Raw genomic sequence first — 25,285 nt, forward strand, 5'->3', positions numbered from 1 at the left:
ATTAACGCTTCGGTAAGCGGCGGAATTTTAAAAATTTTCTTTTACAAGTAAAAACGGTTTTTACTAACCTAGACAAGTGCAAGTACATGTAATTAAAAACCAATATGAGCTAGAAGTTTACTAACCTTTCTTGAAGCTTGAACTTTGAAGAAGCTTGTGGAAAGTTTGCAACGCTCGTCTCCCCTCGCAGCACGTCTCTCTTTCTTTCCTCGGCACCTCGAGCAACCACGAAAGTTTCTATCACTAAATCACTCGAAAAGAAGGAATCAGTGAGTGGGCACTTTTAAACACTACGACTTAAGAACGAGTCTCGAAGTCGCAGAGCTAAACACTAGGTCGAGTGAGGACCTAGGTGCCAAGACAAGAAAAAATCGAAAATAAACTAGAGAGAGAAAGAGAGGATTTTCGGCCAAGTTCTAGAGAGAGAGTCTCTCCATCTCTTAAACTTAGGATGAATGAAATGTGAGGAAATGAGGGCTCCTATTTATAGGAGAGGTCTCACCTTCAATAAGGTAGTTTCCTCTTCTATAGAATATCACATATTCATGAGCAATTTCTTCTTTTTTCCCTTTGAGACACTCGGCCAACTCAAGGCTTCTAGAAGCCTTGATTTGTTTCCTATTTTGTTCAAGGCCTTGCCTTGTCTCTCACTTGGCCGATTCCCACTTTCCTCTTGGAGGAAATTTGTTTCCTCTTTTTCTTTTGGCAAGTATCTAAATACATTTATGCACAAAATAAACTCTCCTATTTCTCTATTAGGGTAGGCGCCCAAGTCTCTCTAGAAGGAGCTTCTAGAAGCTTCTTCATTTGTTCATGACAACATGAGAAATGCCCATTAAGAATTTTCAATAAAATTCTAATGAAAAGAAATTAATTCACAAGGCCCAGTTGATCATATTATGGCCGAGTGACATTAAGTCATCAAATGAACTTGTCAAAATTTATTGACATTCATTTCATCCTTTGTCTCAAAAGACAAAAATACCCTTTTAACTATTTTCGTTCTTGTTTTGACTTAGCTTCCAGTTTAACTATTCCTATCGATGTGATTCGTGACAGTGACCTCATGGACCCAAATGAACAAAGCTTGAGCTAAACACTTGGACTCAAAAGTTCACAAACCTTTTCCAAGTTTAGCTTAATGCCAACTGACTCCACTAAAGAGCTGACACTGAAAATCTCTCGGTTCAAATGAATTTATTTTCTACTCAAGAATTCGACCTAATTATTATGAGCGGATCCACTGAATATTATCTACATTTACCCTTCATGAATGTCATCAGCTAGTCGGGATTTACTAAATTACCATTTTACCCTTCTAGCTGTTATTTCCTCAACTCCTTTGTCGCTTGTGAATAAGTTAGAAACAATGTATTGACGAGGAGCTAACAAGTCACATTGTTTCATCCAAAAGAGTCAAGACTCAATTTGGACACTGGCCAGTTCATTTATTCACACTCCAAGGAACAAAGCACGAGGTGACATACATTGCATTTCAGCAATCTTGTACATGAATTCCATATCTATGAGAACTTCACAAAGTTACTCATGACAGACTCACAACTTAGTACTTCACCAATAGGCCTTGTTCGGAATCACATAGTGAGTCCGAACTTTGACTTTCTCAAATGAGAATACTAAGGTGTGAAATGGCATGTGTCATTTCAGGATTAAGGTAAGCATGATGCAATTCATACATAGTGACTTCGAGACATAAGAGGTTAAATGGTTTGTTCTTATATTGTCTCTAGAAGTGCACTGGTCAATTCAGTACCTTCGGAAGATACCTAGAAGAACTATAGAGTCCCCAACTCTCAATTCCTCATAACCAGACATCATAGATTCTTCTAACAATCATACTGAGGTCAATAGTCCTTTGACCCTAAGATTGCGAATATATCGTTTTAAGCAAACTACGAAGAGTTTGTTCATGCAAATCTACATTTGTCTCTTCGTAAGTTGTTAAGTTTGTTTATGGACTAAAAGACTAAGGTTTTATCATAAAGCTTCAAACAAAGAAAGAATGAATGAACGTTTCAACTTTATTAATGAATAGATAGGCAATTACAAGCAAGAGTCTTCATGAGACTTTATTTCATCAAATGTACAAAATAAAGACTACAACTCTTCTTGTGGGCACTATTGACAACATTTGTCTCGTCCAGGCACCTGAAAAGCAAGCAGAAAAGGTGTGAACTACAAAGGGGAAATAGAGGGGTTGCCTCTGTTTACCTCTCCGACGCTCAACATTAGTAGGATTGAAGTGGTTTGTAGAGGGTTTAGTGTTTAGAGGCCGAGACTTGAGAGAAACGAGCGAGGTGCGAGTTCGACAGCGTTTCGTACTCAAATTCGGATTACCTGGACTAGGGGAGCGGCCCCTCTATTTATAGGCGACCAAGGGGCGTTATGGGCAACCCCTTGGCCGAGAATTGTCTTGGCCCGGCCATTGGCCGAGACCGGCCCTTGGGCCGGCCAATGGCCAAGGCTATTTGGGCCGGCCATTGGCCGAGGCTGGCCCTAGGGCCGGCCAATGGCCGGGAGTAGCTTGAGTCGGCCATTGGCCGAGGCTGGCCTCTGGGCCGGCCAATGGCCGAGGCTGTTTGGGCCGGCCATTGGCCGAGGCTGGCCCTAGGGCCGGCCAATGGCCGGGAGTAGCTTGAGTCGGCCATTGGCCGAGGCTGGCCTCTGGGCCGGCCAATGGCCGAGGCTGTTTGGGCCGGCCATTGGCCGAGGCTGGCCCTAGGGCCGGCCAATGGCCGGGAGTAGCTTGAGTCGGCCATTGGCCGAGGCTGGCCTCTGGGCCGGCCAATGGCCGAGGCCTGTTTGGGCCGGCCATTGGGCGAGGCTGGCCCTAGGGCAGGCCAATGGCCGGGGCGAGCTGCCGAGACGCGTTCGTCGTCGCTTCGCCTCCGTTCGGCCGCGATCGGGGTTGGGCCGATAACATTAGCCCCCCGAGTTTACGGCCGAGTGAAACTCGTGCGGTAAACTCAAGACTCTTGCCGTCATCGGCCCACCGGAGCAGCCCGTCGTGACAAGGTTTGGCTCGACTTCTTTAATTATTATTTTTTCTATTCTCCGGTCACTTTTTACCTTGTCTCGTTACACGCTTCAATGGACCCTACCAACCACCTGTCGGGGAGTGGGTCCATTGATGACGACCTCTTTTCTTTGCTCGGGAATCAAGACGCGAACTTAGACGAGTTGTGGGCGCAATTTTCATCTCCCTTAGTTACCAACACCGTGCCGCCTTCACGCCCTTTGAGCAACCACGTGACAGAGATGGCCGGGGGAGACTTTCACACGGTCGAAGAATGGCTGGCCGACGAGGAGGAATACACGCGCATCAGGGACGGCCCCGGCCGTCAGGGGAACACCGGCCCAGGAGCGCTGGGCATCGGGGAGCGCTGGGTCGACCAGCGCAGAGGCGCGCTTGGCGAGCTGGGCCCGGGAGAAGATGCGCCAGCCCCTGTCGGCGCCGTCTGTGCCGGGAGCGTCGTCGGAGGAGCCCCAGGCGGCGCTGGGGACGCGCGCGGCCCGGGTGAAGTCGCGCCCGGCGAGGCGGGCCTGGGCGATGGTGCGCCGGTTTTCATCGGCGCTGTCTGCGCTGGAGGCGCCGCCGGGGGAGATCCCAGCAGCGCAGGGGGAGCGCTCGCCCCGGGACGGGCCGCGCCGGCTGAGTCGGGCGTCAGGAGCGTCGTGCCGGCCCTGGGCGGCGACGCCAGGCCTATTTGGCAGGCGGGCGGGGATGAAGGAGGCCTGGGCAACTCGGGCCCGGCCTTTCCCGAGGAGGGGCGCGCTGGTGGAGGCCGACTGGAGGCGGGCGGCGCCAGTGAAGGGCCGCCGGAGGTGGACGGCACTGCTGGAGGGAGCGCCGATGCCGGTGACGAGGAGGGCCGGCCGGACAGCGCCGGCCTGGGGGCGGCGGCCGAGGCATTGGTCGCCCTAGCCCTAGGAGCCGGCGGGCTTGGGCTGCAAGGGGGGAGCCCACCTAGCGGGCCGGGCCGCTCTGCTGGGCCAGGTGCGCGCGCCACTGGGCTGAGCGAGACTCCCAGGGGCCCAGGTGACTTGGGCGCGCAAGAGGGCTGCCTCCCTGGGCCGGGCGCTGGTGGGGCCGGCCCAATGGCCTTGGGCGCATAGCGCGGGGGCCTGGACGCGCGAGGGGGCCTCCTACCCGGGCCGGAGGCTGGTGGAGCCGGCCCAACGGCCTTGGGCATCCACCAAGGGAGCCCGGGCGGGACGGGCCTCGCCGAGGGAAGCTTGCCGGGTTCGAGGCCGGGCGCCGATGACGGGTCCGCTGCCGGGCCGACCATTGGGAAGACAAGGCCCGCCGAGCCGGGCACCCACGTCACGGTCCAGCCGGCTGGCCTGGGCGATCGCCACGAAGGATCTGTCGGGCCGGGGATCGCCTCCGGCGTCGAGTGTTCGAGCGAGTCGTCGGACCGTCATGTCACACCCGCTGTGATGTCTTCTTTAACAGCGCGGGAGGAAGCACGAGCCCTAGCCTTTCCGACCGGGGGATCGGCAATACGTGGCGGCCTGGATTGCTCGGGAGTCGACACTCCGAGCTCGCTCTCGATCGCTAGTTTTACGAGCTTAAGGAGGCGATACAGCATCCCGGACTCCGTGATGATCTTGCGACCGTTGCCCGACGATCTTCCGACTCGCCCCCAGAAAGGACACGCCGCCATTCACGAGGCGAGCCTTCGCGGAGGGTTACGGTTACCCTTCAAGCCGGTGATCCAAGAGTTACTGATTCGGTTGGGGGTGCACGCGTCGCAAATGTCTCCGACCTTCTATCGGGTAGTCGCTGCGTGCCACATGATGCTCTATCGGGCAAAGAGAAGGGCGGTCACCGCGGACGACATCCAAGATCTCGTGCTCGTTCGCGGGGTTCCGGGGAAACCAGGCTTCTACACGGCGTTCACTCGGAAGCGCATCTCTGTCGTCACCAAAGTTACCTCGAAGCACCGATACCCTTGGGTGTGGGTGTCCGAGTCAGCCTTTGGGATCGCGCCTCTCTTCTTCGGCCCCGCGGCCGACTTCCCACCCGTGGGCGATATCGAGGGCTCCGAGCTCGTCGCGGTGATTAGGGCGATCCCGGAATCAAGGCGGCAAGGAACACTCTTCGAGTCCCCGGACCTAATGGCGAGGACCGGGTGGTTCGTGCCTAGCGACGACGTTCCTTCGTCCCCCGACCCCGACGCGGGGACCACGGAGGATCCCGAGACCGAGGAGGGGGATGCGTCAGCTCCTTCCCCCGACGCGGGGGGTATTGGCCGCGCATATACTTTCGCGTTACCGCGCTATCGTTGTTTTCCATTATTTACGCTCATTGTTATGCTTTAACTGACAGACGCTCTTTTCTTCTCTACAGGTATCATGGCTCGACGTCATCGACCACGCACACAAATGCCGAGAGCAACGCCCACCAACGATGCTACGACCGTGGCCCGCCCTTCAGCTGAGGCCCGTCGCGGGGGGTCGCCATCGCGGGCGAGGAATGAAGCGATCTCCTCCAACAAGCGACCATCATCGTCGGCTTCTCTCGGGTCACCGTCCGGCCACAAACACGCTCACACATCGACGGTGTCAGATAGCTTCGACTCTATGCTCCTAGCGGAGGCGGCAGAGTTGAGAGATCAGTGCTCCCGAGGGATCCTTGAGACCTCCTTGCGGGATTTCAAAGGTATGTTGACGACGAGCGACCTTGAGCACTTCCAGAACGGAATCGGCGACGCCCGAAAGGTATGACTCGTTTGCTTGTGTTATGTATGACTGTCGTGCTCATTGTGATTATCCGCTGTTGTCGCTATTTTTCGGACAGCTATTTAGGAGCCAAAGACGGTTAGACCCAAGGCCGGACCAAGTGGTCTCGTCTTGACTCGAGCGTGTCGGACTTGGTATCCCAAGTCGTCCCTTAGCTGTGGGTGTAGCTCACCTCGTCTCGATACCTGAAAAGCAAACAAGAGCTTGTGAACTACAAAGGGGAAACAGGGGGGGTGCCCCTGTTTACCTCTCCGACGCTCAACATTAGTGTGATTGAGGTGGAGTATAGAGATTTTAGGGGTGTTTAGAGGCCAAAGCTTGAGAGAAACGAGCGAGGTACGAGTTCGGCAGCGTTTCAGTACTCAAGAATGGGTTCCCTGGGTCAAGGGAAGGACCCTTGTATTTATAGGCAGCCAAGGGGTGGCTTGAAGACCCCTTGGCCGAGTGAGCAAGGTTGGGCCGGCCTTGGAGGAGGGCCGGCCTTGGAGTGCCGGCCGTGGAGGGCCGGTCTTGGAGCGCCGGCCGAGGAGGGCCGGTCTTGGAGCGCCGGCCGAGGAGGGCCGGCCTTGGAGCGCCGGCCGTGGAGGGCCGGCCTTGGAGCGCCGGCCGAGGAGGGCCGGCCTTGGAGCGCCGGCCGTGGAGGGCCGGCCTTGGAGCGCCGGCCGTGGAGGGCCGGCCGTGGAGGGCCGGCCTTGGAGCGCCGGCCTTGGAGGGCCGGCCATGGAGGAAGGCCGGCCTTGGAGTGCCGGCCATGGAGGAGGGCCGGCCTTGGAGGGCCGGCCATGGAGAGCCGGCCATGGAGGGAGGCCGGCCTTGGAGGGCCGGCCATGGAGAGCCGGCCATGGAGGGAGGCCGGCCTTGGAGTGCCGGCCTTGGAGTGCCGGCTGGCCATGGAGGGAGGCCGGCCTTGGAGTGCCGGCCTTGGAGTGCCGGCCGGCCATGGAGGAGGGCCGGCCTTGGAGTGCCGGCCATGGAGGAGGGCCGGCCTTGGAGTGCCGGCCGGCCATGGAGGAGGGCCGGCCTTGGAGTGCCGGCCATGGAGGGCCGGCTGAGCATATGGCCGGCCATTGGCCGGCTGACCTTTGGGCCGGCGACAGGCCAGCCAAGCATATGGCCGGCCGCTGGCCGGCTGAGCATATGGCCGGCCGCCGGCCGGCTGACCCTTGACCCGACCACTGGTTTGGGCCGGCCAAAGGTCGAGGCAAGGTTTCGCCGCTCGAGGCCTTGCACCGGTCGCATGGGTCGCTTTAGTCCCTGTCGATCCGAGACGGACCTACAACATTAGCCCCCCGAGTTTCCGGTCGAGCGTAGATCGAGTGGAAACTCAAAATCTACTCTTTATACGGATGCGGGATGAATGCTCTTGGGTTTGCGTCATGAGGAATGGCCTTTGCGCGTCGCGAGGGACGACTTTTTTGTTTCGGGTTGATCGCGCGTGTCTCATTTTCTCGATCTACCAATGAGGGCGTGATCGATTAGCACGGCTTTATTGCGTTGCGCGCGTCTTATTTTCTCGACTTGCCAACGAAGGCATAATCGATTTGCACGTCTTTGTCGTGTTGTGCGCGTCTTATGTTCTCGATTTGCCAACGAAGGCATAATCGATTCGCACGTCTTTGTTGTTATGTGCGCGTCTTACGTTTCTCGACTTGCCAATGAAGGCATAATCGATTTGCGCATCTTTTTTGCTTTGTGCGCGTCTTACTTTTCTCGATTTGCCAACGAAGGCATAATCGATTTGCACGTCTTTTTTGTTTTGTGCGCGTCTTACTTTTCTCGATTTGCCAACGAAGGCATAATCGATTTGCACGTCTTTTTTGTTTTGTGCGCGTCTTACTTTTCTCAATTTGCCAACGAAGGCATAATCGATTTGCACGTCTTTTTTGTTTTGTGCGCGTCTTACTTTTCTCGATTTGCCAACGAAGGCATAATCGATTTGCACGTCTTTTTTGTTTTGTGCGCGTCTTACTTTTCTCGATTTGCCAACGAAGGCATAATCGATTTGCACGTCTTTTTTGTGGACGCAGACCTTGAACCCATTTGTAACTCGTTGCCTGTCGGCCGACGAGCTGGGCGGCGAGCGCGATGCCACATTTGTGTGGCGAGGTTTCCCGTGGACGCTGGCTTGACCAGATACGCCCTGGCGGACGCAAGCCTTGAACCCATTTGTAACTCGTTGCCTGTCGGCCGACGAGCTGGGCGGCGAGCGCGGTGCCACATTTGTGTGGCGAGGTTTCCCGTGGACGCTGGCTTGACCAGATACGCCCTGGCGGACGCAAGCCTTGAACCCATTTGTAACTCGTTGCCTGTCGGCCGACGAGCTGGGCGGCGAGCGCGGTGCCACATTTGTGTGGCGAGGTTTCCCGTGGACGCTGGCTTGACCAGATACGCCCTGGCGGACGCAAGCCTTGAACCCATTTGTAACTCGTTGCCTTTCGGCCGACGAGCTGGGCGGCGAGCGCGGTCTCAAGACTCAACTCGAGGGCTCATGTAGAACCTGCACGAGGAATAGTTAGTTGACTTGTGGACTTGGGACTCAACTCGAGGGCTCTTGCAGAGTCTGCACGAGGAGTTTCGTGAAGAGTTGTCGCGAGGAGTATCGGTCGACTCGCGGACTCGGAGCTCGACTCGAGGAATGAGTTCATCTCGAGGAGACATGCGAAGAGTTGGCACGAGGAGTTTTGTGAAGAGTCGGCGCGAGGAGTATCGGTCGACGTGCGGACTCGTAGCTCGACTCGAGGAACGAATTCATCTCGAGGAGACATGTGAAGAGTTAGCACGAGGAGTATTGGTCAACTCGTGGACTCGAACTCGACTCGAGGACTCACGTAGAGCTTGCACGAGGAGTTTTGTGAACAGTCGGCGCGAGGAGTATCGATCGACTCGCAGACTCGTAGCTCGACTCGAGGAACGAATTCATCTCGAGGAGACATGTGAAGAGTTAGCACGAGGAGTATTGGTCAACTCGTGGACTCGAACTCGACTCGAGGACTCACGTAGAGCTTGCACGAGGAGTTTTGTGAAGGGTCGGCGCGAGGAGTATCGGTCGACGTGCGGACTCGTAGCTCGACTCGAGGAACGAATTCATCTCGAGGAGACATGTGAAGAGTTAGCACGAGGAGTATTGGTCAACTCGTGGACTCGAACTCGACTCGAGGACCCACGTAGAGCTTGCACGAGGAGTTTTGTGAAGGGTCGGCGCGAGGAGTATCGGTCGACGTGCGGACTCGTAGCTCGACTCGAGGAACGAATTCATCTCGAGGAGACATGCGAAGAGTCTCTCTTATTTTTATTTTTTGAGTTGTTGTTGAATTGTTTTTTGATTGAGCGTTTTGATTAAGCGTTGGTCCCTGTTAGCCCCCCGAGTTTCTTGCGTTTGTGAGACAAAGGTTGAGAAACTCTCGCGTTAGAGGTATACAATAGCATTTTTTTTTCATGTGTGAAATAACTCTTTATTGCAATAAGGGGGTCATTACAGCTTGTCGTGGCACTTGGCCTTCTTTGAAAAAAGGAAATTACACTTTTGAAATGAAAGTGACCACGAAGCCGATCGAGTTCGGGCGTGAATGTCGAAGTCGCGACCATCATGGCTTGCTAGTAGACGCGACGAATTCCCTGAGATTCCCAACTCGAATTAGGGAATCAATTCGCTTCTTGAGCTGCTTGCATTCGACCGTCGCGTGCCCGTGATCTTTGTGGTATTCGCAGAACCGACTTCGATCTCGCTTCGCGAGGTCCTTTGTGAGTGGAGCGGGGCTTCCCAGCTCATCGCGGCGTAAGCGCAGGATCCGGTCGGGCGTTGTGTTGAGCGGGACGAAGGATCGCTTCGGGGCTGGAGAAGGGTGGTCGTTAGGGACTTGACCCTTCCGGCGCCTTTTCCTTCGTGACTCGGGACCAACGGCCGGCATCACAAGCGTGGCTGCGCGTTCTTGATCGAGTGCTCGATCAATGTTGGGTGGTTGCCGCCCCAAGATGATCGCGGTCTCGCGTCGGGCGTTGAGCTTTTCTCTCAAGTCGAACTCGGGATCCTTTCTTTGAGAGTTGAGGCGGTCTCTCAAGTCTCCGGAGGCCGTCCCTATCACCCTTGTTAAGGGCGCATCACTCAGGCGACGCCTTTGGCGGAGGCCGAGACCATCGACGTCGTCACCCTCACAAGGGTTTTGGACGCGGATGGTGAGCTTGGAGCGTCCCTTTCGGGACCTCGAGGTTGAGCGTCCTCGGGCATTGTGCGAGCTTTGACGCCTTGACGTGGTCGCCCGAGGGTGTCCCCTCGAGGGCGTGTGTGCGTGCTCACCAGAAAGTTGACGTTTTGACGCGGCCGCCCGAGGGTGTCCCCTTGGAGGCGTGCGCGCGTGTCCACTTTCGTGAATAGCGTGGTCGAGGTTGTTCTCATGGTTGATGTCATCGACATTGTTGGAGTCGAGGAGGTCGGTGATGAGCGCGCCGGTGACGCCGGGGCGGTCTAGGAGCTCGGCGAGCCTTCGAGCCGTGTCCTCTCGGACTGCGGCCTCGGGGTCATTCGCCAGGTCTCGGGGCTGGCTCTCGTTATCACGAGGTTGCCCTTCGAGACGGCCCACGGAGCTTTGGAGGTCGCGCCTCGAGCTAGTCGCTCGGGCGCCCACGGAGGTGGCGGGGCTACGACTCATCTCTCGAGAGTCGTAGGAGTGAGAAGAAGACTGGTAGAGGGGATGTGTTGCCAAGGTCGAGAGATCCCCTCCTTCTAGCGCCAAAATGTTGTCGCTATTTTTCGGACAACTATTTAGGAGCCAAAGACGGTTAGACCCAAGGCCGGACCAAGTGGTCTCGTCTTGACTCGAGCGTGTCGGACTTGGTATCCCAAGTCGTCCCTTAGCTGCGGGTGTAGCTCACCTCGTCTCGATACCTGAAAAGCAAACAAGAGCTTGTGAACTACAAACGGGAAACAGGGGGGGTGCCCCTGTTTACCTCTCCGACGCTCAACATTAGTGTGATTGAGGTGGAGTATAGAGGTTTTAGGGGTGTTTAGAGGCCAAAGCTTGAGAGAAATGAGCGAGGTACGAGTTCGGCAGCGTTTCAGTACTCAAGAATGGGTTCCCTGGGTCAAGGGAAGGACCCTTGTATTTATAGGCAGCCAAGGGGTGGCTTGAAGACCCCTTGGCCGAGTGAGCAAGGTTGGGCCGGCCTTGGAGGACGGCCGGCCTTGGAGTGCCGGCCGTGGAGGGCCGGTCTTGGAGCGCCGGCCGAGGAGGGCCGGCCTTGGAGCGCCGGCCGAGGAGGGCCGGCCTTGGAGCGCCGGCCGTGGAGGGCCGGCCTTGGAGCGCCGGCCGAGGACGGCCGGCCTTGGAGCGCCGGCCGTGGAGGGCCGGCCTTGGAGCGCCGGCCGTGGAGGGCCGGCCTTGGAGCGCCGGCCATGGAGGGCCGGCCTTGGAGGGCCGGCCATGGAGGAAGGCCGGCCTTGGAGTGCCGGCCATGGAGGAGGGCCGGCCTTGGAGGGCCGGCCATGGAGAGCCGGCCATGGAGGGAGGCCGGCCTTGGAGGGCCGGCCATGGAGAGCCGGCCATGGAGGGAGGCCGGCCTTGGAGTGCCGGCCGGCCATGGAGGGAGGCCGGCCTTGGAGTGCCGGCCGGCCATGGAGGAGGGCCGGCCTTGGAGTGCCGGCCATGGAGGAGGGCCGGCCTTGGAGTGCCGGCCGGCCATGGAGGAGGGCCGGCCTTGGAGTGCCGGCCAGCCATGGAGGAGGGCCGGCCTTGGAGTGCCGGCCATGGAGGGCCGGCTGAGCATATGGCCGGCCATTGGCCGGCTGACCTTTGGGCCGGCGATAGGCCAGCCAAGCATATGGCCGGCCGCTGGCCGGCTGAGCATATGGCCGGCCGCCGGCCGGCTGACCCTTGACCCGACCACTGGTTTGGGCCGGCCAAAGGCCGAGGCAAGGTTTCGCCGCTCGAGGCCTTGCACCGGTCGCATGGGTCGCTTTAGTCCCTGTCGATCCGAGACGGACCGACAACATCCGCGTTTCATCTGTTTGCAGATGCTCGCGCGCCAAGAGCGGAGCGATCGCATTCTCCGAGATATGCTACGACGCATGCAGATCATGGAGAAGGAGAAGACGAGCATGGCGGCCGCGCATGCTGCCGCCCTAGCGGGGGCTCGCACTGCCCAAGAGTTTGAGGCGCTCGAGGGGGAGCTGGAGCGATCTCGCGGGGAATCGGCCGTCGAGAAAGCACTTCGCGAGAAGGCGGAGCAAGCTGCTGACACCTTTCTGGGGGAAACGAAGAAACTCCAGGCGGCACTCTCGAGCCGGCATGCGGAGCTGAGTATCGTCGATGCTCGGCTATCGGCGAGCGAGATCGCTCGGGTGAAGGTCGAGAGGGAGAGGGATACTCTTCGGACGGAGATGCAGACCCTTGCCGAGGAGAAGGAAGATGCCGTGCGATCCAAGACTGACTTGGAGGACGACTGGGACTTGGTGTTGGAGGCGGCTCGTTACGAGGCGGCCAGGCGAGTTCGGGAAGCGACCGCGAAGGAGAATGCATCTCGCGGGACCACGTTTTCCTTTTTCAACACCATGTTCCCTCCTTACGACGACGAACTGCCGGAGGACGACCCGCATCCACGAATCCCCGCCGAAGCTGCGCAATCGATGACCCATCAGCCGGATGGAGAAGCCGTTGGCGGGTTCGGCGCTTCTTGCCCCGAAGAAGATGAGGAGCAGATCGATTTCGGCTCGGAGTAGCCAACTTTTCTTTAGTCTTTCGCGCAATTGTTTAGCGTTTACGTATCGTTTGCTTTCGGATTCTCATTTGTTCGGCATGCATCGTACTTTCTTTGTTTTTCTCGCCGGTTTGATTGTGTGACATTGTCTTGCTTTGATTGAAGTTTTTACATTCGTTATGCGTCTTATTTTCTCGATCTATCATGCTCAGTATATCGGTTTACGCAATTTGAATAGTGCGTGTCTTACGAGCCCGGCTTACTATGCTTAGCGTAACCGGTTGGCACGGCTTACTGCCGCATTTGGCGGTGAAGTTTCCCGCGGACGCTGGCTAGACCAGTTTCATCCGGCGGGTGCGATTTTCGGCCATCCATTCGTGACTCGCTGCCTATCGGCGTGCGCGAGCTGGGTGGCCGTCGCGCTCATCCTCCGGCGAGTACGCTACCTATCGGCGTGCGTATCGGGACGAGTTCGCAGTTCCCAGTGAGCGTGGTACTTGTTGGTACGCGTGTCACGTTTTGGGTTTTGACTGCCGGGATCGCCAATCCGGTGCGCGGACGTGATCCATCGATGCCTTGCTGCCTATCGGTGTGCAAGGTGCATCGATGCGCGAGAGGGTCGCAGCAAAAGACGTGCGAGGCCGGAGGTCCGGTGCGCGGATCCAACTTGTCGACGTTTCGCTATCTCTCGGCATACGGCCTCAACCCGTGCGAGAGCGTCGCACGAGGAGGGTACGAAGTCGGAGGTCCGGTGCGCGGATCCGATTTATGGGTGATTTGTTACCGCTTGGTGCGTGAAAAGTGGAGTAGGCGGGCTTGTTACCCTCACCTTATCCTCCTTAGCCCCCCGAGTTTCTTGGGTGCTCGTAGAGGAGGCTAGAAACTAAGATACAATGTTTTGAAGTGAAATGTAATTCATTAAATTATTGAAATGGTTCAAAAATTACATCCCAGGCCGTTGGCCAAACTTGAAATTTTAAATTGTCTTTGCTAGAATCGAAAATTACATGAAAACAACAAAGCGTAAAATGGACGAACGAACATCTATTGGTAATATTGCCGGAGGTGCTCCGCGTTCCACGGGTGTGTGAACACGAGTCCCTCCATGTTCTCGAGCTCGTATGTGCCGTTGTGGATGGCTCGGCGCACACGGTACGGGCCTTCCCATGTGGGGCCTAGAACTCCCGCACCTTGCACCTTGGTGTTTTGGAACACCCTTCGAAGAACGAGGCTTCCGTCGGAGAACTTCCGCAGCTTGATCTTTGAGTTGTAGTACTTCTCGACTTTCCTCTTTTGCGCAGCAAGCCGGGTGAGTGCGTCCGCCCTCCTTTCGTCTATGAGGTCTAGCTCGAGCCTGATTGCGTCGTCGTTGGCGGCTTCTTCGTACTCCTCGATGCGCAAGGTTGGTAGCTTGGTCTCGACGGGTACCATGGCCTCGACGCCGAATGCGAGAGCGAAAGGGGTTTCGCCGGTCGCATTTCGAGCGGTGGTGCGGTACGCCCATAAGACCATGGGGAGCTCGTCGGCCTAAGCCCCCTTTCTTTCCTCCAGCTTCTTCTTCAAGTTCTCTTTGATCGTCTTGTTAACTGCCTCGACTTGACCGTTGGCTTGAGGATGGCGAGGAGAGGAGAAAGTCTTGCTAATGCCCAGTTGTTCGCACATTTCTCGGAGGCGCGCGTTGTCGAATTGTTTCCCGTTGTCGGTTACAATTGACGCGGGGATCCCGAAGCGGCAGATGATGCTTTTCCAAATGAAGCTCGTCGTGTTCGCCTCAGTGATCTTTGCTAGCGGCTCAGCCTCTACCCACTTTGTGAAGTAATCGATGGCCACGATCGCGTGCTTGTATTGCCTTGGGGCCGTAGGTAGCTCACCGATGACGTCGATTCCCCACTTTGCGAAAGGTCGCGGCACAATGATCGGACACAATGGGGCCGGTGCTTGAAGCGGGATGTGGGCGAACCTTTGGCACTTATCACACTTTTTGGCCCACTCGTGGGAGTCCTTTTTCAAGGTCGGCCAAAAATATCCAAGTCTTAGTAGCTTCAATGCCAACGATTGCCCAGCGGCGTGGTTTCCGCACACCCCTTCGTGCACCTCGCGGAGCGCTTTCCTCGCCTCGACTTCGGTCAAGCAGCGAAGGAGGGGCATAGAGTAGCCTCTCTTGAAAATGTTGTCCTCCCTCATTGTGTACTTCGGCGCCAAGCTTCTCAACTTTCTGGCCTCTTCTTTGTCTTCGGGAACGACTCCTCGCTTAAGGAATTCCACGAGCGGAGTCATCCATGAGGGGGGCGGAGTCTCGTCAACTACCCCTACGTCGCCTCTCGAGACGTAGGGTCGGGTCAATACCTCGATCAGGACGCTGCCTTCGCCCTCCTCGTCTATCCCATACGCGAGGCGGGCCAGGGCGTCAGCGTCAATGTTCGCCTCTCGGGGAACTTGGACGATCTCGAACCACGACAGGGCCTCTAGGTTCTTTTGGGCCTTGGACAAGTATGCGATCATGTGTGGCTCTTTCGCGGCGTAGTCGCACTTAACCTGGTTCACAATCAATTGCGAGTCGCAATGGATGCGCAGGTTTTGGGCGCCTAACTTGTTCGCTAGCTCCAAGCCAACGATCAGAGCCTCGTACTCTGCCTCGTTGTTGGAAGCCTTGAACTCGAACCGCAGGGCGTATCTCAGTTTTTCCCTATCGGGATTTGTGAGCACAACACCGGCGCCAGCCCCCCGGGCGTTTGACGCGCCATCCACGTGCAAGTCCCAGACCGGCCCTATCGGGTCGTTGGTTCTCTTCTTCGACGACTCGCTGTGGTCGTCCTTCTTCTCTTTCGCGCTCTTACTATTCTCGTCGCCCTCGTCGGTCGGGGGCGCGCTTGTGAATTCGGCGATGAAGTCGGCGAGGGCCTGACCCTTAATGGCGGTTCTCGGCTGGAACTCGACCCCGTACTCGCCTAGCTCTTGGGACCATATCGCCATTCGAGAGGAGGTCCCTTTTTGAAGGGCCTTCTCGATGGGATGTCCCGAGCGGACCACAATGGGGTGCGCTTGAAAGTAGGGCCGGAGATTTCTCGCGCTCATGACGAGGGCGAGGGACAGTCTCTCGATTTCTGGGTATCGGGTATCAGCGTCGAGAAGCGCCTTGCTAACGTAATACACCGGCCATTGTACCTTGTCTTCTTCGCGTATGAGAACCGCGCTCACGGCCCTATCGGAAACCGCGAGGTAGAGGAACAAGGTTTCGCCATTCTTTGGCTTCGCGAGGAACGGGGGGAAGGTGAAATAGGCTTTCATATCGCGGAATGCTTCCTCGCACTCCTCCGTCCACACGAACCCGTCGGTCTTCTTCAGTGCCTTGAAGAACGGTTGGCACCTATCAGTGGCTTTGGAAACGAATCGCGTCAGGGCGGCGATCCTTCCCGTCAAGCTTTGAACTTCTTTGACCTTTTGTGGTGACCTCATCTCTAAGATTGCCTTAATCTTCTCAGGATTGGCCTCGATCCCGCGGCGGCTCACCATGTAGCCCAGAAACTTTCCAGACTCGACCCCGAAAGCGCACTTGTTGGGGTTGAGCTTCATTTTGTAGCGTCGCATGATCGTGAACATTTCCCTAAGGTCTCGAACGTGGTCGTGGGCTTTGAGGCTTTTGACAAGCATGTCGTCCACGTAGACCTCCATAGTTTTGCCAATTTGATTGGCGAACATGCGGTTCACCAACCTTTGATACGTCGCTCCCGCGTTTTTGAGGCCAAAGGGCATGACCTTGTAACAGTAAAGTCCGCGGTTCGTAACAAAGGTGGTTTTGATCTGATCCGGCTCGTGCATGGGGATCTGGTTGTAGCCTGAATAGGCGTCCATGAAGCTCAGCAACTCGTGGCCCGCCGTGGCGTCCACGAGCTGCTCGATCCTCGGGAGAGGGAAGCTGTCTTTCGGGCAGGCTTTGTTGAGATCTTTGTAGTCGATACAGATCCGCCACTTCCCGTTTGGCTTCTTGACCATCACCACATTGGACACCCACTTGGGGTGCTCCGCCTCCCTGATGAAGTCGGCGGCGAGAAGTTTGTCAACTTCTTCACCAATGGCTTGGTACCTCTCCCCGCTGAACGCCCGTCGCGGTTGAACGCGCTCGGCCACTCTCTTGTCGTCGTTGAGACGATGAACCATTATTTCGGGGTCAATTCCCGGCATGTCGGCGTGTGTCCACGCAAAGACATCTTTGTGCTCTCGGAGGAAAGCGGCGAGCTCGATTCGGGTCTTAGATGGGAGTTGGGCGCCTACCTTGACTACTTGGTCAGGCTTGGCGTCGTCCAACACGACGGGAACGAGGTCGTCCGGCGTCTCCACCTTTCGACACTCGACATCGTCCCTTTGGTCTAGCTCTCCGAAGGTGCCTCCCTCCTCTAACTTGCACGGGAATTTGTCCCCGAGTTGGAAGACGGTGCTCACCATCTTTCCTTTCCCTTTTCCGTCTACGCCCTGGATGTAGCACATCCTCGCCATGGATTGGTCTCCCAACATCACGGCGATTCCTTTCTCGGTCGGGAACTTCATCATCAGGTGGTACGTGGACGTTATGCCTTTCAACCGATTGAGAGTCGGGCGGCCGACGATGATGTTGTAAGCCGTGTTGGAATCGATCTAGGGTTTGAAAAAATAATTAACGCTTCGGTAAGCGGCGGAATTTTAAAAAATTTATTTTACAAGTAAAACAGTTTTTACTAACCTAGACAAGTGCAAGTACATGTAATTAAAAACCAATATGAGCTAGAAGTTTACTAACCTTTCTTGAAGCTTGAACTTTGAAGAAGCTTGTGGAAAGTTTGCAACGCTCGTCTCCCCTCGCAGCACGCCTCTCTTTCTTTCCTCGGCACCTCGAGCAACCACGAAAGTTTCTATCACTAAATCACTCGAAAAGAAGGAATTAGTGAGTGGGCACTTTTAAACACTACGACTTAAGAACGAGTCTCAAAGTCGCAGAGCTAAAGACTAGGTCGAGTGAGGACCTAGGTGCCAAGACAAGAAAAATCGAAAATATAAACTAGAGAGAGAGAGAGGAAGGGGCGGCCAAGTCTAGAGAGAGAAGCTCTCAATCTCTAAAACTTTGGATGATTCAATTGTGAGGAAAAAGGGGCTCCTATTTATAGGAGAGGTCTCACCTTCTATAAGGTAGTTTCCTCTTCTATAGAATATCACATATTCATGAGCCAATTACCTCTTTTCCCACTTGAGATGCTCGGCCAAGGATGCCTTCTAGAAGGCTTGGATTTGTTTCCATTTTTGTTCCTTGCCTTGCCTTGTCTCTCCCTTGGCCGATTACCCTAAAGCATCCTCATGCAAATTTGTTTCCTCTTTTTCTTTTGGCAAGTATCTTGATACATTTATGCACAAAATATTCTCTCTTGGTTGGGTATGTTGGGCGCATATGTCCTTCTAGAATGGGCTTCTAGAAGCTTTTCCATTTGTTCATGACAACATGAAAAAGGCCCAATAAGAATTTTCAATAAAATTCTTATGAAATGAAATTAATTCACAAGGCCCAATGATCAAGTCATGGCCGAGTGAAACATGTCATAAAATGACCTTGTCAAAAATTTATTGACATTCATTTCATCCTTTGTCTCAAAAGACAAAAATACCCTTTCGACAATTTTCGTTCTTGTTTTGACTTAGCTTCCAGTTTAACAATTCCTATCGATGTGATTCGTGACAGTGACCTCATGGACCTAAATGAACAAAGCTTGAGCTAAACACTTGGACTCAAAAGTTCACAAACCTTTTCCAAGTTTAGCTTAATGCCAACTGACTCCACTAAAGAGCTGACACTAAAAATCTCTCGGTTCAAATGAATTTATTTTCTACTCAAGAATTCGACCTAATTATGATGAGCAGATCCACTGAATATTATCTATGTTTACCCTTCATGAATGTCATCAGCTAGTCGGGATTTACTAAATTACCATTTTACCCTTCTAGCTGTTATTTCCTCAACTCCTTTGTCGCTTGTGAATAAGTTAGAAACAATGTATTGACGAGGAGCTAACAAGTCACATTGTTTCATCCAAAAGAGTCAGGACTCAATTTGGACACTGGCCAGTTCATTTATTCACACTCCAAGGAACAAAGCATGAGGTGACATACATTGCATTTCAACAATCTTGTACATGAATTCCATATCTATGAGATCTTCACAAAGTTACTCATGACAGACTCAAAACTTAGTACTTCACCAATAGGCCTTGTTCGGAATCACATAGTGAGTCCGAACTTTGACTTTCTCAAATGAGAATACTAAGGTGTGAAATGGCATGTCTCATTTCAGGATTAAGGTAAGCATGATGCAATTCATACATAGTGACTTCGAGACATAAGAGGTTAAATGGTTTGTTCTTATATTGTCTCTAGAAGTGCACTGGTCAATTCAGTATCTTCGGAAGATACCTAGAAGAACTATAGAGTCCCCAACTCTCAATGCCTCATAACCAGACATCATAGATTCTTCTAACAATCATACTGAGGTCAATAGTCCTTTGACCCTAAGATTGCGAATATATCGTTTTAAGCAAACTACGAAGAGTTTGTTCATGCAAATCTACATTTGTCTCTTCGTAAGTTGTTAAGTTTGTTTATGGACTAAAAGACTAAGGTTTTATCATAAAGCTTCAAACAAAGAAAGAATGAATGAACGTTTCAACTTTATTAATGAATAGATAGGCAATTACAAGCAAGAGTCTTCATGAGACTTTATTACATCAAATGTACAAAATAAAGATTACAACTCTTCTTGTGGGCACCATTGACAACAAGCCGAGGGCTGATCCACCACTAGGAACGACACGATATGGGTAACCTCGAGCCCCCCCGGCGTACCGAAGGTAACCGGGAGGTCGATAGTTCCCTCCGTCATGACCCTCTCCCCGGAGAAGCCGAAGAGTGGGGTTGAGATTGGGGTCGGTCTCATCCCGGATAGCTTCATCCTGTCCAACGCCGACTTGAAGATTATGTCGGCGGAGCTCTCATTGTCGATCAGGATTCTCCGGACGAGGTTGTTGGCGACCGGGGCAGAGACGACTATCGCGTCATTGTGTGGATGGAGTATTCGCGCCGCTTCTTGTCCGGTGAAAAACATGGATTCGAAGGGGGCCGGAGGAGGGGCCTCGTACGTATGGTTGATGTAGTGCGCTATTTCCCCTTGGGAAACTTCGCGCACGTACTTCTTCCTTTGCGTAGCCGAGTCTCCGAACTCCGGGCCGCCCAAGATCGCGCCCACGACGTGAAGTTGCGAGCTCTCCGGTTCTTCGTTTGCCGCGCGGTCCGTGACAGTCACCGTCGCCGGACCTTTCTTTCCTTGCCGCGGGCGGCCTCCGTGAGCCACGGCCATCCCGATAGTTCTAAGGACGTACTCTTTTAGTTTCCCATCTTGAATTAGGGCTTCAGTCTGACGCTTGAGTTGATAGCATTCGGATGTCAGGTGCCCGTGATCCTGATGGTAGTCACAGTACTTGCTTTGATCCCTTTTGGCGGGATCCTTTGTGAGAGGGGTTGGACTCCCCAGCTTGTCACGGTGCAGAGCTAGGATTCGCTCCGGCGAAGTGTTCAGAGGAGTGAATGTCGAGAACTTTCGGAAGCTATCGACATGTGGCGGCCTTGGCATGGGAAGGGAGCGGCCGTTAGGGGCCTGGCTTCCCTTATTCCTCCTCTTCCGAGGGTCGGGACGATCTTCATCTCGATCGTCGCGGCGGCGACTCCCCTGTCCTCCTGACTTTCGGCCATCTCGGCCATCGAGATAATCCTCGACTCCCATGTGTGTGCGGGCTCTCGTCATTAGCTCCGCCATGTCTCGCGGGACTTGGCCCACAATAGACTTGAGGATGTCGCTCGTGCGGACTCCCTCGGTGATCGCCGTGATGGCGTCTCTGTCGTCGAACCCTTCGACCTTGTGAGATTCCTCAGTGAAGCGAACGAGGTATTGTCTCAGCGTCTCGTCTCTTCCTTGTCGGATAGAGAGGAGGTGGGTCTTTGGTTTCTTTTGCGCCATGAGGGTGGCGAATCGGGCAAGGAACGCCTCTCGTAAGGCCCGGAAAGACGGGATGCTTTCCGGCCTCAAACTTCGGAACCACTCAAACCCCGACCCTGTGAGGGTCAGGCTGAAGGCTTGACAGAGGGTGGCGTCCGTCTGCCCTTGCATCGTCTTCCATGTCTCATAGTGTTGGACGTGGAAGTGGGGGTCCGTACGTCCATCGTAGGGGGGAATGGACGGTAACTTGAAGTTTCCCACGCATGGTTGCGCGAGGACTTGTGCGGCGAATGGAGAGTATGATTCCTCGATCCCTCCGTATGGCCTTTGCCTCCCTGACTCCCTCATCTCGATGATTTGATTTTTGAGGCTCTGAATCATCGTGACCATGTCGAGCCCGTTAGCGGGGCCGACCGTCGGGGCCACGGGAGTCACCGGTTGGCGTTCGTTGGACGCTTGGTCCACGACATTGGCCTGAGGCCGGCCGAGAGTTGCGGCGGGGAGCGCGTCCCTTCGAGAGTTTAGCCTTTGGCGGAGACCCTCCCCTCGGGAGTTTCTCTGCGCCGCCAAGGAGCGCGTCCGTCTGCCCCTTGGTCCACGCTTGGTGCGGGGCGAGGCGAGGTCGCCCTTGGTCGAACCGTCCGGCGGGCGCTTCGGCTATCGGCCCCATCATCTACCAGAGTCGCTCTCTCCTCGGCAAGGGGCCATGTCAGGCCGCCTCTTGAAACCGAGGGGGCGAGTCCCCGGGAATGTGACCGTGCCTGCTGCCGCGCTAGGTGCGACGGCCCGGCCAAAGCATTGTTAGACCTCTCGGGTCGCGAAGGGGCAAGGCTGGGCGTTGCCTTATTCGTCCTCGACTCTCCCACATATTCGGGGTCGGAGTCGTCTTGGGCGGACCTATCCTCGATGTCATAGCCGAGGAGATCGACTATGAGCGTACCGTCGACGCCGGGACGGTCAAGGAGCTCCGCAAGCCGCCGGGCCGTGTCCTCTCGGAGCTCGGCCTCGGGGTCATTCATCGGGTCTTGGGGCTGGCTCTCGCTATCGCGAGGTTGCCCTTCAAGACGATGTGCGAGGCTTCGAAGACCGTACCTCGAGCTTGTCGCTCGGGTACCCGCGGAGGTGGTGGGAATGTGACTCATCTCTCGAGAGTCGTGAGAGTAAAGGGAGAAAACTGGTAGAGGGAATGCGTCGTCAAGGTCGAGAGGCCCCCTCCTTCTAGCGCCAAAATGTTGTCGCAGTTTTTCGGACAACGATTTAGGAGTCGCAGACGGTCAGACCCAAGGCCGGACCGAGTGGTCTCGTCTCGACTCGAGCGTGTCGGACTTGGTATCCCAAGTCGTCCCTTAGCTGTCTGTGGTATTTGTCTCGTCCAGGCACCTGAAAAGCAAGCAGAAAAGGTGTGAACTACAAAGGGGAAACAGAGGGGTTGCCTCTGTTTACCTCTCCGACGCTCAACATTAGTAGGCTTGGGGTGGTTTGTAGAGGGTTCAGTGTTTAGAGGCCGAGACTTGAGAGAAACGAGCGAGGTGCGAGTTCGACAGCGTTTCAGTACTCAAATTCGGATTACCTGGACTAGGGGAGCGGCCCCTCTATTTATAGGCGACCAAGGGGCGTTATGGGCAACCCCTTGGCCGAGAATTGTCTTGGCCCGACCATTGGCCGAGACTGGCCCTTGGGCCAGCCAATGGCCGAGGCTATTTGGGCCGGCCATTGGCCGAGGCTGGCCGGCCAATGGCCGGGAGTAGCTTGAGTCGGCCATAGGCCGAGGCTGGCCCTAGGGCCGGCCAATGGCCGGGAGTAGCTTGAGTCGGCCATTGGCCGAGGCTGGCCTCTGGGCCGGCCAATGGCCGAGGCCTGTTTGGGCCGGCCATTGGCCGAGGCTGGCCCTAGGGCCGGCCAATGGCCGGGGCGAGCTGCCGAGACGCGTTCGTCGTCGCTTCGCCTCCGTTCGGCCGCGATCGGGGTCGGGCCGATAACAGTACGTTCGGAAGAATCTTTCGCTGGGGAAGCAATAGTGCTTAGGGTATATATGTATCAAGAAAGGTATAACAGATTAATTGATCTTTCTTGATACGGGTTGAACCTTGAGGATCTTGACCACGTACTGACTAGATCAGTGGACACTCGTCACGATGAGTAAATATAATTCTAGTACAAAGGAGAATTCAGTCTTGGCATACCTAGGTGGAGTCTGACCAAGATTAGACAAATAGATGTGGAAAAGAGAAATGACTTTTTCGTCTTTTAATCAGTTTTATTAAGCTTCTATTACTAGGTCCACAGTCCCCGATTCAGTTTTGATAAGACGAATAAAGAACCTCTATTAATAATGTGTTTCATTATGTAATCTCAAAAGCTTTAATTGTGATTGACAACATCAAATTATGAAATATGGGTATTTGCATAATTAAATAATTATTTATGGTAGTATTAATTATTTATTGTTTGATCAAATAATTAATCAATTACTTATTTGTTTATTGTTAGACCAAGTAAATAAATAATTAAATGAGTTTTAAGCAATTGGGTCTTGCACAAATGAGGAAGTCGAAATTTGGTGATTGAGCACAAGGGATTGCGTCAAGGCGTTTGAAGGCGGATTGAGAAAACTTGAAGTTTCTGTTCGTGAGCCCAATCCATAAGTTCTCTATGAACCTTGTTCTTTGTTCTTATTGGTTGCTTGACATGTTTAAATGCTTTCATTATTTAATTAATAAAATAAATCTAGATCTTGTTAGATAACTATAAATTTAATTAGCTGTTATTAGTGTAATTAATTTATTCAGTAACTTAATTGATTAATTATTTACTTGATCAAGTAAATAAATAATTTATTGAGTTTTAAGAAATTGGGCCTTGCACAAATGAGGAAGTTGAAATTTGGCGATTGAGCACAAGGGATTGCGTCAAGGCGTTTGAAGGCGGATTGAGAAAACTTGAAGTTTATGTTCGTGAGCCCAATCCATAAGTTCTCTATGAACCTTATTCTTTGTTCTTATTGGTTCATTGACATGTTTGAATGCTTTCATTATTTAATTAATAAAATAAATCTAGATCTTGTTAGATAACCATAAGTTTAATTAGCTCTTGTTAGTGTAATTAATTTATTCCGCAGCTTATATGGTTATCAAGGTGAGCACATAATAACAACAAGTGGTATTGGAGTAATTTTTCGTGTCTTATACTGCTCGTGTTTCTCCAACAAGTAGTATCAGAGCGATTGTTCGTGTCTGATATCCTACGTGCTTCACCGACAAGTTGTGTCGGAGCAATCGTTTGTGTCCTATAGGCCCCCTTGTTTCCCAATAAGTGGTATCAGAGCTAGATGATTTACTTATTAATTGATTCGTTCAAGTGATTACTTTAAATGGTTTTAAGAAAAAATAAATAATTTGATATTGATTTATTTTTGGGACATAGATATAGGCCCATAAATTATCCTTGAACCAATGTGATATTGAGTTTATCTCTTTTTTTTTTTCTAAAGAGTCAAATAGGATACGATCAAAAGGAATCAAACCATGCTTACTTGCTTTTCTTGTTTATTTAATTGGTTTGCCATGCTTGATATAACTTGGATCTTGTGTCGTGGGTTATCATGGGGCTAAGCTGATAAGAGGCTAAGCTGGGGGGTTAATAAAAGACAATGTCTTCCCTCCCAACTGGAAGCTTTTCCGTGAAGGAATACTATTAGGATAATCAAGACTAGATGTCACGAAATTCCTAATAACTAAGCTATATCGAAACTTATGTTTTTAAGGGTAGCTTAGAAACACTCGAGTTTTTAATACGGTTTAGTTAACTCCAGTGGATCACCTATATTAATGTTAATGCTAGTAAAATTAAAATACATAAAGTATTTTGAGTATGTAAGGTCTCCACATTAACACAACACCGTGAGGGTGGTCTTGCTCGCCTCGTGACCGGCAGTCTTTTAGACATGGTGGTCCATTCCTTTTGGAAGGTGTAAGAGCATTCCAATACCAAGGTTGTGTTTCTGACGATAGGTGGAGAAGTGAATCTCGTGTTTGACCTAGGCTTCCCTAGCACACACGGGCTAAGATTTGTCTGCTGAAATGTTGGGTCGACTCAAGTATGAGATTGTTGGAATCGATCTAGGGTTAAGAAAAGATTTAACGCTTCGAGCAAGCAGCGGAATTTAAAAATTTTCTTTAAAACAAGTAAAACGTTTTTACTAACCTAGACAAAGAGCAAGTACATATAAATAAAAATATAAATGAGCATTATATGTTTACTAACCTTTGAGAAGCTTGAACGTTGAGAAGCCTTATGATGGTGTAAACGTTCGTCTCCCCTCGCAGCACGTCTCTCTTCTTTCTTTGGGAACTCGACCAACACGAAAGTTTCTATCACAATAATCACTCGAGAAAGAAAGGAATTAGTGTGTGGGCAGTTTTCAACACGACGACTCAAGAACAAGTCTCAAAGTCCAAGAGCTAAAACACTAGGTCAAATGTGGACCTAGGTGCCAAAACAAAAACAAAAAGAACTAGAGAGATAGAGGGAGATGGGGCGGCCACAAGGTCTAGAGAGAGAAACTCTCAATCTCTAATTATGTGGGATGAGAAAATGAGAGGAATGAGGCCTCTATTTATAGGAGAAGGATTACCTTCAAAAGGTAGTTTCTCTTTTCCATAGAATATCACATATTCATGAGCAAATCTTATTTCCTCTTTTTCTACGTCATGGACGTCCAAGCTAGTATTCATGACACCTTGGATTTGTTTCCTCATTTGTTTTCTCCTTAGTTGGCCAAAATTAGCTTTCCTTCTAAAGGAAATTTGTTTCCTCTTTTTT

This window comes from Urtica dioica, chromosome 8 (assembly GCF_054948205.1).
Source record: "Urtica dioica subsp. dioica isolate 48M chromosome 8, U.dioica_male_clone48M_v1_H2, whole genome shotgun sequence".
Taxonomy (NCBI): Eukaryota; Viridiplantae; Streptophyta; class Magnoliopsida; order Rosales; family Urticaceae; genus Urtica; species Urtica dioica.